The 13,872-nt window shown below is 43.4% G+C and overlaps 1 protein-coding gene across 4 annotated transcripts in view; it reads right to left on the bottom strand.

Moving 5' to 3' along the window:
- Positions 1-13,872, bottom strand: part of PTN (pleiotrophin) — a 100,874-nt gene that overhangs the window by 74,166 nt on the left and 12,836 nt on the right. The window lies entirely within an intron of this gene.

The raw sequence follows: 13,872 nt of genomic DNA, 5'->3' as shown, positions 1-13,872 counted from the left end.
ACTGCATGTAATCCGCTTCTGAGTAAAACCATCTCTTAACACCCTTCTTGCTCGTGGGTAACTGATGCACAAGTAACGTCTAACTAAAGCCCCTCTTCTCACAGTGAGGTCCCCAGACCGGCAGCAGCACACCCCCGGAGGCTTGGCAGACAGGAGCACTCTCAAGGCTCTGAGCTGCAAAGGCCTGGGCCCACTGCTCGCTCGCCTGTGCACACTTGGGGGGACGTGCTTACCCTCTGCTTCCTGTGCCTGGAATTCCTATCTCGGGGGCCTGCTCCAGGGTGAGGGGAATGCAAATTTTGCAAATGGCAAAAGAAAAATCCCTCGGGAGCCCAAACACGTAGTGCTCCTGAGAAACACCGAGCCAGGCCTTTTCCACGACTACATATGTCAAGTGACGCAATGGAAGTAGATGCTAGGAAGACAGGCGGGGGCTACCTCGCATTAGTAACAGGCTCTCAAACAGGTGGGGGGCTAATTTCACAACTGACCCAGGCAGATGCCAGAGGCCCCAAGAGGGCCCAAAGGAGCATGGAAAGCACTTGCTTTGCTTTAGAAACAGGCAAGTTAATGCGAGAACAATAAGCAGGAGACGAAGCCCTCCTGGGGAGAGTTAGGGGTGCAGAGAGGGCTCCCAAGGCATCACCTTTCCTACACATGAGCCAGCTGCCACATTTGGTGAACATCATAGATCTCCAAGGACAGGGCTGCACTCAGGACGTGGCCCAGGTGTCTGACCATCCAGGACGCGGAACTATGTGCGGCCAGCGAGGCCTGTGCCAAACGGGTCACAGCTGCACCCCACCCCCCGGGGCTGGGGTTTCCCAGGCCCCGAGTGGAACTGCTCACAATTCATGCTTTGTCTGTCACCAGGCCCGCCTCTCTGCTGCACTTGGGCTTCCTCTCAGTTTGGTGGTCTCTCTCCCTCTCCCCTTCTCTACTTCTTGCTCTTTCTTGTTCCCCCACATGCCTAGCAACCTCAATCAGAAATCTCCCAGAGGCCCCCCAATATGGCAACCTGTAGACCCCCAAACTGCTGGCCACACACATGCGGCAGTCCCAACTTTGGGAAATTCTGCAGACTCCAGAACTTGACGACTTCCCTTCCATCCGACCTAGAAGCTTCACAAAGTTCCAGTCCCACATCAACAACTGCAGGGATGGGGAATCCCTGGGTGGCTCAGCAGTTTAGTGCCTGACTTTGGCCCAGGGCGTGATCCTGGAGTCCCGGGATCGAGTCCCATATCGGGCTCCCTGCACGGGGCCTGCTTCTCCCTCTGCCTGTGTCTCTGCCTCTATGTCTATCATGAATAAATAAATAAATAATAAATAAATAAATAAATAAATAAATAAATAATAAATAAATAAATAAATCTTAAAAAAATGCAGGGATGGAGAACCATGTGTTTCCTTTCTTTCTGCCTCTGGATCTTACAGAGCCTTCCTTCACCTTAATACAGTGAAGTGACTACCTGTAGAGCACTCAGTAGGATGTAGTGATGCCTTGTGGGGTATCGTGCTATCAGAACATTTTTAGAATAGACATAGGGTTTACAGCCTTTGAATTAGTTTACTGTCTCTGCAGGAAGAAGAGGCATCAACTGAGGAGGTGAGTGACAGAGCACGTGTAAGCAAGGGTCGACGCGGGTAAGTACACCCTTGGAGCTCGAGGAATGGATGCTCAGGTTGGCTGGAGGGTTTATGGATGACATGGACTTGACCCTTTGTTCACAAGAAGTACCTTAGTAGCAGAGAGCCAATGCGCCAAGAATTTCAGCCCCTTGTCATTCCCAATTTCAGCAACTCCACACACCTCCTCCTCCAACAGGGAGGTCAGAATTCCACAGGTTCTTCTAGGTAGCATTTTATCCCATGTGACTCCACATTAAATATTCATTTTTATATACTGCAGCCCCATCATGTATATTTTTAAGACCACAAATGGTAGGCTCTATGTTTCATTTAACTTTGGATTCCTTTCCAGACACCCGACACACAGATGTGGGCACTCTGAATGAGTAAGTGAATGAACAAATGGCCACAGGCATTGCTGGATGGCACCCTTGCTGCTCCTCTTCCACCTTTCAGGGTGCTCACTTTCACTCGCCATGAGGCTGGAAGCAGAGGGTGGACCCTGGAGTCAGACAACCAGAGTTCAAAGAGAGCCTTCATCAAATACTGGCTGATGACTGAGAAACTGACCTGCCCTTCCTGAGATCTCATTTTCTGTATTGATGAAATGGGATAATAACACCTCGGGTGAATTAAGGTACGTGAAGGCAGAGGCATAGCATTCAATGCTTAGAACTAACTTGCCTCCACCAGCACCCATTTGTTTGTTATTTGGCACTTTCTTTTTTCTAAGATTTTTATGTATTTATTCATGAGGGACACAGAGAGAAAGAGAGGCAGAGACCCAGGCAGAGGGAGAAGCAGGCTCCCTGCAGGGAGCCCGATGTGGGGCTCGATCCCAGGACCCTGGGATCACGACCTGACCCGAAGGCAGATGCTCAACCACTGAGCCACCCAGGTGCCCCTGCTCTTGGGCACTTTCATGACTAGTGTCATTTGTATCTTTCTTTTTACATCACTAAAGGGAGATTTTTCTGCTCCATGTATCTATCAGCTCCCCCCACTATTATCTAAGCTACGTACGGTACAGGTACTGTATGACTGCTGACAACCTGTGGTCCAGACCAATGCACACACTTGCCATCAAGCCTCACCTACTTACCCAAAGAGCACTTTACTGGCTCTCAGCCTTAATTTTCTCATCTGTAAAATGGGATGAACTGGTTCCCACCTTACAGAACTATCATGAGGATTCACTGAAGTCCTACGCAAAACAAAGGATTTATCTGCCTTTCTGGCTCAAAAAATGTTAGAAGATGTCATGAAGGTTAGCTTTTCCTCCCTTCCATTTCTTTGCAAGCTTCAGCCTCTAAAGAGGGGCTGACTTGAATACTCATAACCTGAGAGCTCTTTTTTGAGCACCTTCTTTAAAAATTGACATTGAAGAAGGCACCCCAAGGGGCTGAAAGCAAATAGCTCTTGGTCATTTCACCAAGACAGCAGTGGCCCTCCTCAAACAGCTCACAGCTCTTTTTTGAGCTGTTCAGCTTCCTCTGTAGTCATTGAAATGGAAAACTCGGGACGCCTCCCCTGTAGAGTTGTTTTTTTTTTTTTTTTTTTGTCATTTTATCAGAATCTGAGATCTCAAAAAAAAAAAAAAAAAAGAATCTGAGATCTCAGACTGTCCTATTGGCGTCCATAAAGGGTATTCAAACCTGCACAGTGGAGGAGGACACCAAGCCGTCAAGCCTGCAGGCCCCAGAGGCTGAGCACAGGGCCTGTGCTACACTGATGCAAGCAGTGAGGGCATGTGGCCTGTTCTCCAGCCTCTCCAGGTTTCCTAGGACTCAGTGACATTGTATTTTTCTATACATAGGGTTAGGACTTCAGTGACATTGAAAGGTCAAAGACACTGTTAAAATGGTCTGGGCCGTTTTTCCAATCTGTACTCAATGCCCCTGGCTTCCTTGAAATACCCCTTAAATACACATTCCACCAACTAAAAAATCCACATGTCCATGTGCCCATGACACTCTAAGTGGCAGAAAACAAATCCCTCCCTCTCTTCAGCTCTGAAATGCCCTTGCACACTCTATGTATGCTCGATGTGTGCTTGCCTGCTTGGAAGACATAGACATATATATTCATATTTAAATGACAATTTTTGAGCATCCTCAATTTTATTCTTATCATTATTTCATGCCTTGGAGGAATAAAATAGTCCTATATTTTCTCTTTCTACTCATCATTCACTGCCATTCACCCACGCACCTCAACACCCTTCCTTGTGCTCACTCACTTGCCTGATAGAAAATGAAGAGCCACACCCTGGCACATAAAATCTTTCTTGAACATTTTAGTGTCCAGTCAAAAATGTGGACTGCATGTCCTAAATATCCTCTCCACTCTGCTCAATTATCAATGGGATCATTTCACACTTCTAGGAAAATTCACACTGTTTTTCTCTTAGAGCTTAATATCCGTCTCTGCATTAATAAATATATATTTATTATAAAGATTATGAACACGCTTGCTCCTTCTCAGTCTTAAAGCTGTAGTAGAGCAGGAAAGTGAGGGGATTTCTCTAGAAGATGATAAAGAGCTCACACACCATTAAGGAGTCTTACAGAAAGAAATATAATGCTGGATACCGAATAGAGAAACATTAGCAAACTTTTCAAATGCAGTGGGTTTTTTTTCAAGTTTGCATTATACACTTTCTCTCACTTTCCCAACAGGAGCTTGTCAATCAAATTTTATTCCTAGCTGCAATAGTCTCATGCAAACCAGCACCCTGGCTTCTCTGGTCCTTCAGACCTATGGCCATCTTGCCCCACAGGAGGCCTTGTTAGTTCTCTTTGGAGGTCTTGATGTAGCTACTCATCCTACAGAGCAAGCTGAGATTGGGAGAACTCTCCATGCTTGAACTTCTGGCTCCCCCCACCACCACCACCCCAGACTCAAAGTAAGCTTTGAGGTGAAGTGTATGTGCTGTGGCTCTGTAATGAGTATTCAGCAATGCACTTTGAGTCCACAGATGTTGAGAGCACCCAAGCTAATGGACAGTTAAGGAAACAATTCAACAGCTGGTAGGCCTCCCTTGCTTTTGCCAACCAAGTTTCCATGCTCTAGGTGATGCTGACTTATAGGGCACATGCACAGTTCAGCAGCAGAAATGCTCCCCACTTACGCTCTCCCCTCACCCAAGTCCAGGGTTCATACTACTTATCCAACTGGCTTCAGGGCAAGCTTTATACCTGCTCACAGCTTGACTAAAAATCAGAGACATGTTTGTTTCGTCAAAAGAAAACCCTTTAATCCAAATATGGTTTGAATTTCAGTTTGGCTTCAAAAGAGTTTTTAACCAAATACTGTCCTATAGATTTTTTATACAGATTTCTCTTTCTCTCTAGAATCTGAAAAAAATATCTTTTTGTGTACATTACATACTTTCAATATAGTTTATCTCACTATATAGATTCTCTATAAACATACTTACATGGCAATAGTCGCAAGATCTTGCTTATCAGCAATAATGTTTTATCACTGATGCCAAGTTCTTAGGTGACAGGTGATAAAAGATTAAATATGTGAATTCATAATCTATAACAATATTATCTTTCCTAGATATTGACTAGTATCAGCTTCAACTGAAGGGTTGTTTGTTTGTTTTTTTTATGGACATCAGAATATGGTTTCCTCTTCTTGTCCAAACACTATTTAATATGTTTCTCAGTTGAAGTATAGATGCGGCTTTTGGAATTCAAACATAGGATCCCAAATTTAAATTTAGGTAACCAGCAAAATTAAAATATTGTTTAATGCTTAAACTGGCAAGAAAAAATTTTCATAGTTTTCTAGTTTTAAGGTTTCCTAGTTCTAAGTTTCACATAGTTTCGTATTTATACATTTCTTATTCAGTTTGTTTTACTTAAAAGAGGCCATACATGACTAGGATAAGTAAAACAAAATGTTTACTATTAATAACTTTGATTTTCATAAAGATACTATACTGCAGTTTACAGAATAAGAAGTTTGGATTTAGTCATTGAAAATGAGGGAGATAAAAGATAACTATGGTTTTATCCCCACCCAGGGACAGCATGTGGTGGAAACTAAATAGGCTTTTTAAAAAAATATTTATTTATGAGAGAGAGAGAGAGAGAGAGGCAGAGACATAGGCAGAGGGAGAAGCAGGCTCCATGCCGGGAGCCCAATGTGGGACTCGATCCTGGGACTTCAGAATCACACCCTAAGCCGAAGGCAGACGCTTAACTGCTGAGCCACCCAGGTGTCCCTAAATAGACTTTTATTGACAACCATCCTTGCCTGGCACAGGCACCTTCATATGCGTCTCATTCCCCTCTTTGATTTTCTTCCTAACTTCAACACTAACCGAAATTGCATCTGCTTATTTGGTTCATTTGTCCAGAATGAAAGCTTCCAGTAGAAGCAGGCATTCCATATCTTTTCACCCCTGGTTTCCAAGGCTTAGAAGAAGAGTATGTGAGCATCCTATAAATATTTGAGAAGCAAATAAATGGATGGCTGTTTTCAGGTGGTGACCTCTCTTCTATTTTACAAATATGAAATGCAAAACCTCATCGTTATTGTTTGGAAGTGATGCATACACAGACATATGCAGGTAGTCATGGCTTTGCCCAGTAGTGCAGACATAAATATGGTCATGCAGACTGAAACCATGGAAAGCAGGCTTGATAATCATTAGGAAAAAGTATGACTGTTCCTTAAACTTTGAAAATTTTCACCAAATCATTAAAAACTTATAGGGAAATAAAAATATGGCAAAGCTAACAGCATACTGTCATGTACAATGCTAGTAATACTGAGATTTTTTTAAAAGGGAATTTTTTTGTGTGTGTCTCATCATTGTTTTTGTAAAATACTTATCCAGAATCCTCTGAAGAGCTTGCTTTCTTTCTCCCATTGTGTAAGTCACAATACTGAGCAAGCATCTTTTCTATGCCTTGGCAAATTTCTATGCCTTTCTAGGCTAAGATTATTTTACTCTTTCATTCTTCAAGTTTTCAAGTCTTAGCATACACTCAAGAATTCTATTCAAGTGAGTTTTTGGCCAGCGTCAATCACTTTGGCACATTTTCATCTCCTTTGTCTTATCTGTCTTCCTCGTTTATATCAAGTTGGTGTTCACCAAACGTCTGGCTGCATTCGTGCTGTCTCTCAAAGGGCAGTGTGTCCATGTTCCCACCTCTCATTATTTCTTATGTCCATTTGGATGTCATTTCAATTTCACTCCCAGTAGTAAATCACTTCTCATTCCTTGCCCACATTTTCAACTTTGTTGGCCAATTTCCCTTTAGTTACCCATTTTTGAAAAACTGTCATGTGAGTTTATACTGGGAGACAAGGAGGTAAGAGGACTACCTTCTTTGCTGTCCTTGCATAACATGAATGACAGATGCAAGGTGACTGACAAATCTGGACCAATGACCAAAGAAGTGATGCGACTGGTCACCAATTGGAAAGCAAATCTGTTACTTACTAACTGGGGTGAAATCTGTACTATGTATACTTACTTATGGTTAATATACTAAAATTTAAACCATCCTATTGGGGTATTAGGGTTAAGTAAACTGTAGAAACCAAAATTCATGCATATTGGAACCATGCAAGGTAAAAAATGCCCATAATTGAAAATTTCATTCCTCTGCCAAGGTTTCCTATGACCTCTAAATACCTCTATGTATGGGAGAAACTACTTTAGAAACACAGGAAATTGGGTTTTTACCCTCAAAAGTCATGGATTATAAACAGATTATACTTTTTTAAATGTCTTTCCCTGAGAAACAGACAGCAGCATATAGTCACAGCCCAGCTCCAGGAAAACAAAATGTAATTATAGAGCAAGTGATTTGCATGTACTGGCCAGGATCAGAAATGCCTACACACATCATTCTTTAACTTGATCATGTATTATAATCACTGGAGGGTTTATTAAAACACAGCATGCTGACCCCACCCTAGAGTTTCTGAGTCAGTAGGTTTGAGGTGGTACCTGAGAATGGGCCTTTTTAGCAAGTTCCCAAGTGAACCTGATGCTGCAGATGAGGAACGCCAATTTAAGAACCACAGACTTAAACATAGTCAGAAGGCTATTCCATGGGGAGGGAGGAAAGTCTTGCGAACCAAAGTTTGGTAAGAGCATAGATGCTGATTCCAACCACTTAAGGGTATCTTAGTGATCTTTTAGTTGAGGTCCCTTATTTTACAATTAAGGACATGAAAGCCTGCAAAATTCAAATGATTTAATTAAAATATGAAGTTAGCCAATTCTTAGAGTCTGGTCTAGAACCTAGAATCTATTTCCAATAATTTCTGGGAGACAGCCAGCATCATAATAGACCTTATTCTCAATAGACATATGGTGAAAATATCACACACACACACACACCACACACACCACACAATTTCTCAAATTTTACTGAGTATGAAATGGCCTGGCTAAAAATTGCTGTTCCTAAGCCCTCACCTAAAGTTTCTGACTTCACAGGTGAAGGATGAGGCGCTTTCAGATTACAACCCTGTGAGATTCAAATGCAGGTGAACTGTTCTTCAAGAAACATTGGGCAAGCCAATGTTGTAAGCCAAAGAATCTATACACAGGAAAGAACAGAATACCAGCTGTCTTTGAATTCTTTTTTTTTTTTAAACAAATACTTCCACAGATTATGAAAACTCTCCCAATTCTGGGGCAGGATAAGGGGGATGAGGTAACTCCAATCTGCCTTTTTAGAGAAACTCTAGACAAGTCTTTCCCTTCCTAGACCCTCTTTTTCTTCATCTGTATAAGGGGTAAAAATATTTTTTAAGTATTTTATTTATTTTGAAAGAGAGAGAGATCAAGTAGGAGAGAGGCCGACTGAGAAAGAGAACCTCAAGCAGATTCCACAATGAGCATGGAGCCCAACTCAGGGCTTGATCTCATGATCCTGAGATCATGACCTGAGCTAAAAGTATGAATTAGATGCTTATCCCACTGAGCCACCCAGGCATCCCAAGAAGTAAAAATATTAAATCTGACCTCATACAACTGTTCTGAGGACAAAAGGAGTTAGGAACTATGAAAGAAAATTGCAAAGGATAACGTATTACCTATATACTTGTAGTTAGTTTCATTACAGAGAAGCTTCAATACAGAAGAGAATTTTTTTAAATCGAGTGGGATTATCTGCAAATAAAAGATTCTGAATTGAATTATAATAGCTCATCCTGACAGAAGCTTACTGACTGGTCAAAGGAATCAAAGGAGGGAAAATCTCTGTGAAATCACATGATTTCACCCTCAGAAGCCCCAGATTACTTGGACCAGGATCTGCAGACTAACCTCTAATCTGGAAAAAAAAATTTTTGAAGATTTTATTCATGAGAGACACAGAGAGACAAAGACACAGGCTGAGGGAGAAGCAGGCTCCATGCAGGGAGCCTGACGTGGGACCCGATCACAAGACCCCAGGATCACACCCTGAGCCAAAGGCAGATGCTCAACCACTGAGCCACCTGGGTGCCCCATAATCTGGAGTATTTTTAAGGAAAATATATGCATGGCTAAGTGGCTTTCTTAGAAAATATCTTGTCTAATCTCTATCCCCAGGACATTTCCTGACTCTTCAGACTCCAACTGGATTGGAAACCAGACAGTTGTGACTTCTTCCTGAGCTTTCCTGTCTTTTAGCAAAGCTGAAAAATAATTTTCAAAGCAGAAAAATGAAAAAATGATCCATTTACCTCCACTCTGCCCTGGGGTACAAAGAAGACCCCTGGGGTTGGATGAAGAAATGCCAGAAAGGAGAGTGTTCATATCCCAGCAGGATATGTGGAGGAAGAGGTGCTGACTGTGGATAGCAAAGAAGCCACCATGGTACAAAACGTTCTCCCCAGACAGGAGCCCTTCCAACAAAGAACACGAGAAGCTTTCTGCCTTTGAGGGCCCAGCTCTAGTTTTTCTCCACGTATTTTCATCAAAGTTTGGTGAGCCATAACAGTCTGGCTTTCCCGGTTACTGTGGTGTTGCGCATCATGAATAACTACTTTCTTCCACTGGCTGCACAAGGGATGACCCTGCCCATGACTGGCACGAGATCATTCACTTGAGGGAAGGAAAATGAGCAGCTTCAGAGGAAGAGCAGGAACCTCGGTGTGAGTGATCGGTGCTCATCTCAAATGTGGTTCCTCAAATTACAGAAGGGTCTTGGCTAACAAATGATCTCTGGTAGAAGATGTGGCTTCAAGCCATTCCATATGAAATGCCTAGACCTGATTACAGAGCTTTTTCAAAGCCGACACATCCAAGGGAAATTCAAAGCGAGGAGCAGAGTCATCAAAAATATTACCCAGAAAATAAAACTGTTAACGTGGTCTTGCCTCATTGTAGCTATAGGATGTTGCAAGATCTGCTGGGGCAGAAGAAGGTACAGGAAGGAGCCTGGTTACCACTGACCCATGTGACATGCCTGGAGCTCACGCTCATCATACGGCCTCTCCAGGCACTGAGGGTGCCCACAAAATTCAGAGAGATATGGGATGTGTGGGTCCTGCTTATGCTCAGGTCTGAGGGAATCTCATCTTGCCACAACTTCAGACCCAGGACATCCACCTCTTCCCCCAAATCAGCTCTTTCTCCAGATGTCTTCTTTCTATCCACAGCACCAGAATTTTCCCAAACTGGATCAGCTTCAACATCCCATTTTTCCAATCACCGTTTAAATATACTCTACATCCTAACCTCAAGACTTCAGATGGCTTTTCTTTTCCTTCTTAGTATCTCCAGAAAGCATTCCTCTCAAGTACTTAGATACACCAAGGCATTAGAAATTCATTCAGTTATGGTGCCCAAGTACCTGGGCAAAGGGCTCCACACATAAGGAATAGACAATCATTTCAAATCACTGTTCAAGACAAGAATAAAATCAGGTTTTGCACTACTGTATCTACCTAGAACGCCTCCCTCCTTTCTCCCTGGTCTTCTTCAAGATTAAAACACAAGTCAGGAGACATGACTTCCTGGAAGCCTGCTTTGACTCCACCTCCAGCTGAATTAGGGGTCTCTCTTATGGATTTTCAGAAATACCTATCTAGATCATTGCCTGGGCGTTACATTGATGTACGGGTCTACCCCCAACCAGACTGTGGGATGTGAAGACAGAGATGGGGTCGTATTCATCTCTGCATTCCTAGCAGAGAGTTCAGCACACTGTGTGTTCACTCTGTATTTTTAATGAACGAATGAAGACTAGAAGAGAAATCATAGAAAATTGTGGAACAGGAAAAGGAGGATTCATTTCGACTGGAGGAATAAAGACAATTTTCATAGAGATGGTATTTAAGCCAAGCGCTGAAGTGTGAACAGGATTTCTAGAATGTGAAAAGATCAAAGGCTTGAGGAGGAAGGCCAGTACCCAGAGGATTACTTTTTAAAACCTGATTCTCTCCATCTACTACTCTTCTAAAAATAATCTTTCTTCTTCTCTACCACTTTTTTTCCCCTTACTTACTTGTGGGGACCATCAGTGATTCCCCACTGTCTAACACAGTGGAATTCAAGCACGTTGGCTGGCCTTCAGGGGTCTTGCTCTTGTGGCCCTATGCTTTTTTCTGTTCCTCACTTTGGTTCTCCGGCCACCTACTGTGTGCACGAATCAGGCCATCTGCAATTGGTCCCCCAAATCTCAATTCTGTCATCTCTTTGGCTGTCCCCTTCTTCACCCCTCACCTGGAATGCTTACTCCTTGCCCTTCTCCCACACATAGCAGCACTCCATCTTTGCAAACCCTACTTCCTCATGCAGCTCTGCCCGCCCTCCCCTTGGCTGCTCCAGACCAGAATGCCTTCTTCCTCTCGGTAACTTGATAGAACCATCCTTTTGCCAATTCACCATGCTCTAGACTGTATAGTTTTCTAACTACAAGTCTCCTTTGTCCCTCTCAGGGGGACCCAGGTAAGGTACCTACAGGCTAACAGAATGGATGGTGTCCTTCTGTAACATGCACAATATCTCGGGCAAATATTCTACTGGCTAAAAATGCTCACCCAATTAAATACTCCTCTAAGGATTTACAGGGGGTCTGTAACTTGGGCTGATAGCTTATTATTTGGCGACCAATGGATAGGGTGCTTACAACAGAAAACCTTATTTAATGAGAATAAAATTCTATTATGAGTTTGTCTGTTACAAAATCACTAACTCTGCCTCTATTATGGAATAAAACCTTCCCACTTCTATCATTGATAAAATTACAGTCACAGTTATTCTTACCTCGTCCACACAACCAAAGTAATGACTTTTATTTTTTGGTATGGTGTGACCAGCCCTTTAAGATGGGTCCATCCTTCCCATGTTTTTACCCCATCCCTTGTTATAGTGGGGCTCTTTCATGCTCTTCATCCTTCCAGGCTTTGCCTCGTGTCAAACCACATCAATACCAATCTCAGACCTTAAATCATGAAAGACATCTAGAGGCAGATGGCTCAACACTCCATGTAAAGGAGTGACTTCACCCCAAGCAATGGGGCGGCAGAGCATGGAGAACCCACCGCCTAACCTTTCCCAGCCTCTGTCCATCTGGGCCCCACTGCTGGAGGTCCAAGCTTGACAGGGAATGCTTTCCAATGGGAAACTGTAGCAGGATTTTTCCCCCCATCCTTTGGTCCCTATTGTATGTTCAGCTGCACTGGAGCTAGCTGCTAATCAAAGCCAGAGCCTCTCATACACAAACATGGCATTGTGGCCTCCCTGGGGCTGGAACACAGCAATCCAATAAACAATTTAGTCAGGTGATAGCAGGCCGCAGGCACGGACAAAGCATCTCCCAGACATTCTCCGGCCCATGTTCCCCTGTCCCCTCCCCTCAGCACGAGCGAGCCCGATGAGCCACCGGGCCAAAGTGATGTTTGAGGAGACAATGGAAAATGAACCAATACACAATCAGATGCAGCCAAGAGGCCGAGTCTAATGACAGTATTCTTTGTCCAAGGGAGGGTACTTTCTTGATCAGAGGGAGGTAGAAATAAATTACATGGTATGAGACCTTATTTCTGGGTCCTGGCTAGGGGAAAGAAGGGAAAATTGAACCCGAGCCTCTTCAGATACTCATGGGATCCTTGTCATGGAACAGGGGATGGAAGTGGGACATCATGCCGATTAAGAGTTTGTGGTCAGAAGTATTTGGACCATGATCTTAATTCTCCCTCTCACTAGCTGGTGATCTGGGACAAGTTACCTAACCGTTCTGAGCCTCCATTTCCTCATTTTGAAACTAAGAAGGAAAATAATCTCTCTCCCACATGGTTGTTAGGAGCATTTAATCTGGAACTGAACGTAAAGTTCTAGCACTGTACTCAACACATAGCATCCAATAAACATCAGATATTATTATTATTCGAGTTGGTGGATGGTGCTCAGAAAGGAAAAAAAGGGAGGAAATAACACAAGAAAGCCAGCTAGGTCTGCAGCTTCTAGAAGTTACTGGTAAGGGACAAAGTCTGGCCCTAGAAGTTCCTAGAAACAGCATCTCTGCGGTGCTGGCAGGTCCTGAACTTGACTGATTGCCATGTGTCCCCAGAGCACATCAAGGGAAGTGAGGGATGCCAATGGCCAGTGTGATGCTTGGATACAAGATGTCTTCATATAACAGCAGAAGGCAGGCCCCTGGGTGCCTGAACATCGATAGCAGAAATATCCGTGAGTATGAAGGATTGAGCAGAAAAGAAAAACTGGAGATGCCAAGAGAAACAATTTCTCAGGTCACAGTTCGTGCTACGGCAGCCAAGTAATATTAAATCTTGCCAGGGTTGGTGGAGAGAGGGCAGTAGGGATGGAGGGGAGAAGAAACTAGGTAAAATGTTACTCTAATTCTATGCAGCAACAAATGTGAATTGAGTCCTGCTCTGTACCAGTTGCTTGATGGGCAGTGATGGATAGAAAGAACTAGAAAGGATTACCCAGCAACAGAGTTTAGAATGATGAGATTCAGTGACAAGACACATGGCCACTGAAACTCAGAATTAATACAATGATTTCCTTTAAACACAAAGGATCAAAGACACAAAATGATTTAACAATTGAAGCATCTTCAGGGTGTCTGGGTGGCTCAGTCGGTTAAGCGTCTGACCCTTGATTTCAGCTCAGGTCATGATCTCAGGGTCCTAAGATGAAGCTCCGCATCAGGTTCCATGCTCAGCAGGGAGTCTGCTTGGGATCTCTCTCTCCTTCTGTTCAGCGTCCCTCCCCCAACTACGCATGCATGCTCTAATAAATAATGA

This window comes from Nyctereutes procyonoides, unplaced genomic scaffold (assembly GCF_905146905.1).
Source record: "Nyctereutes procyonoides isolate TBG_1078 unplaced genomic scaffold, NYPRO_anot_genome, whole genome shotgun sequence".
Lineage (NCBI taxonomy): Eukaryota > Metazoa > Chordata > Mammalia > Carnivora > Canidae > Nyctereutes > Nyctereutes procyonoides.
Note: the sequence above shows the minus strand (reverse complement) of the source record. Positions and strands in the feature narration are given on the sequence as shown.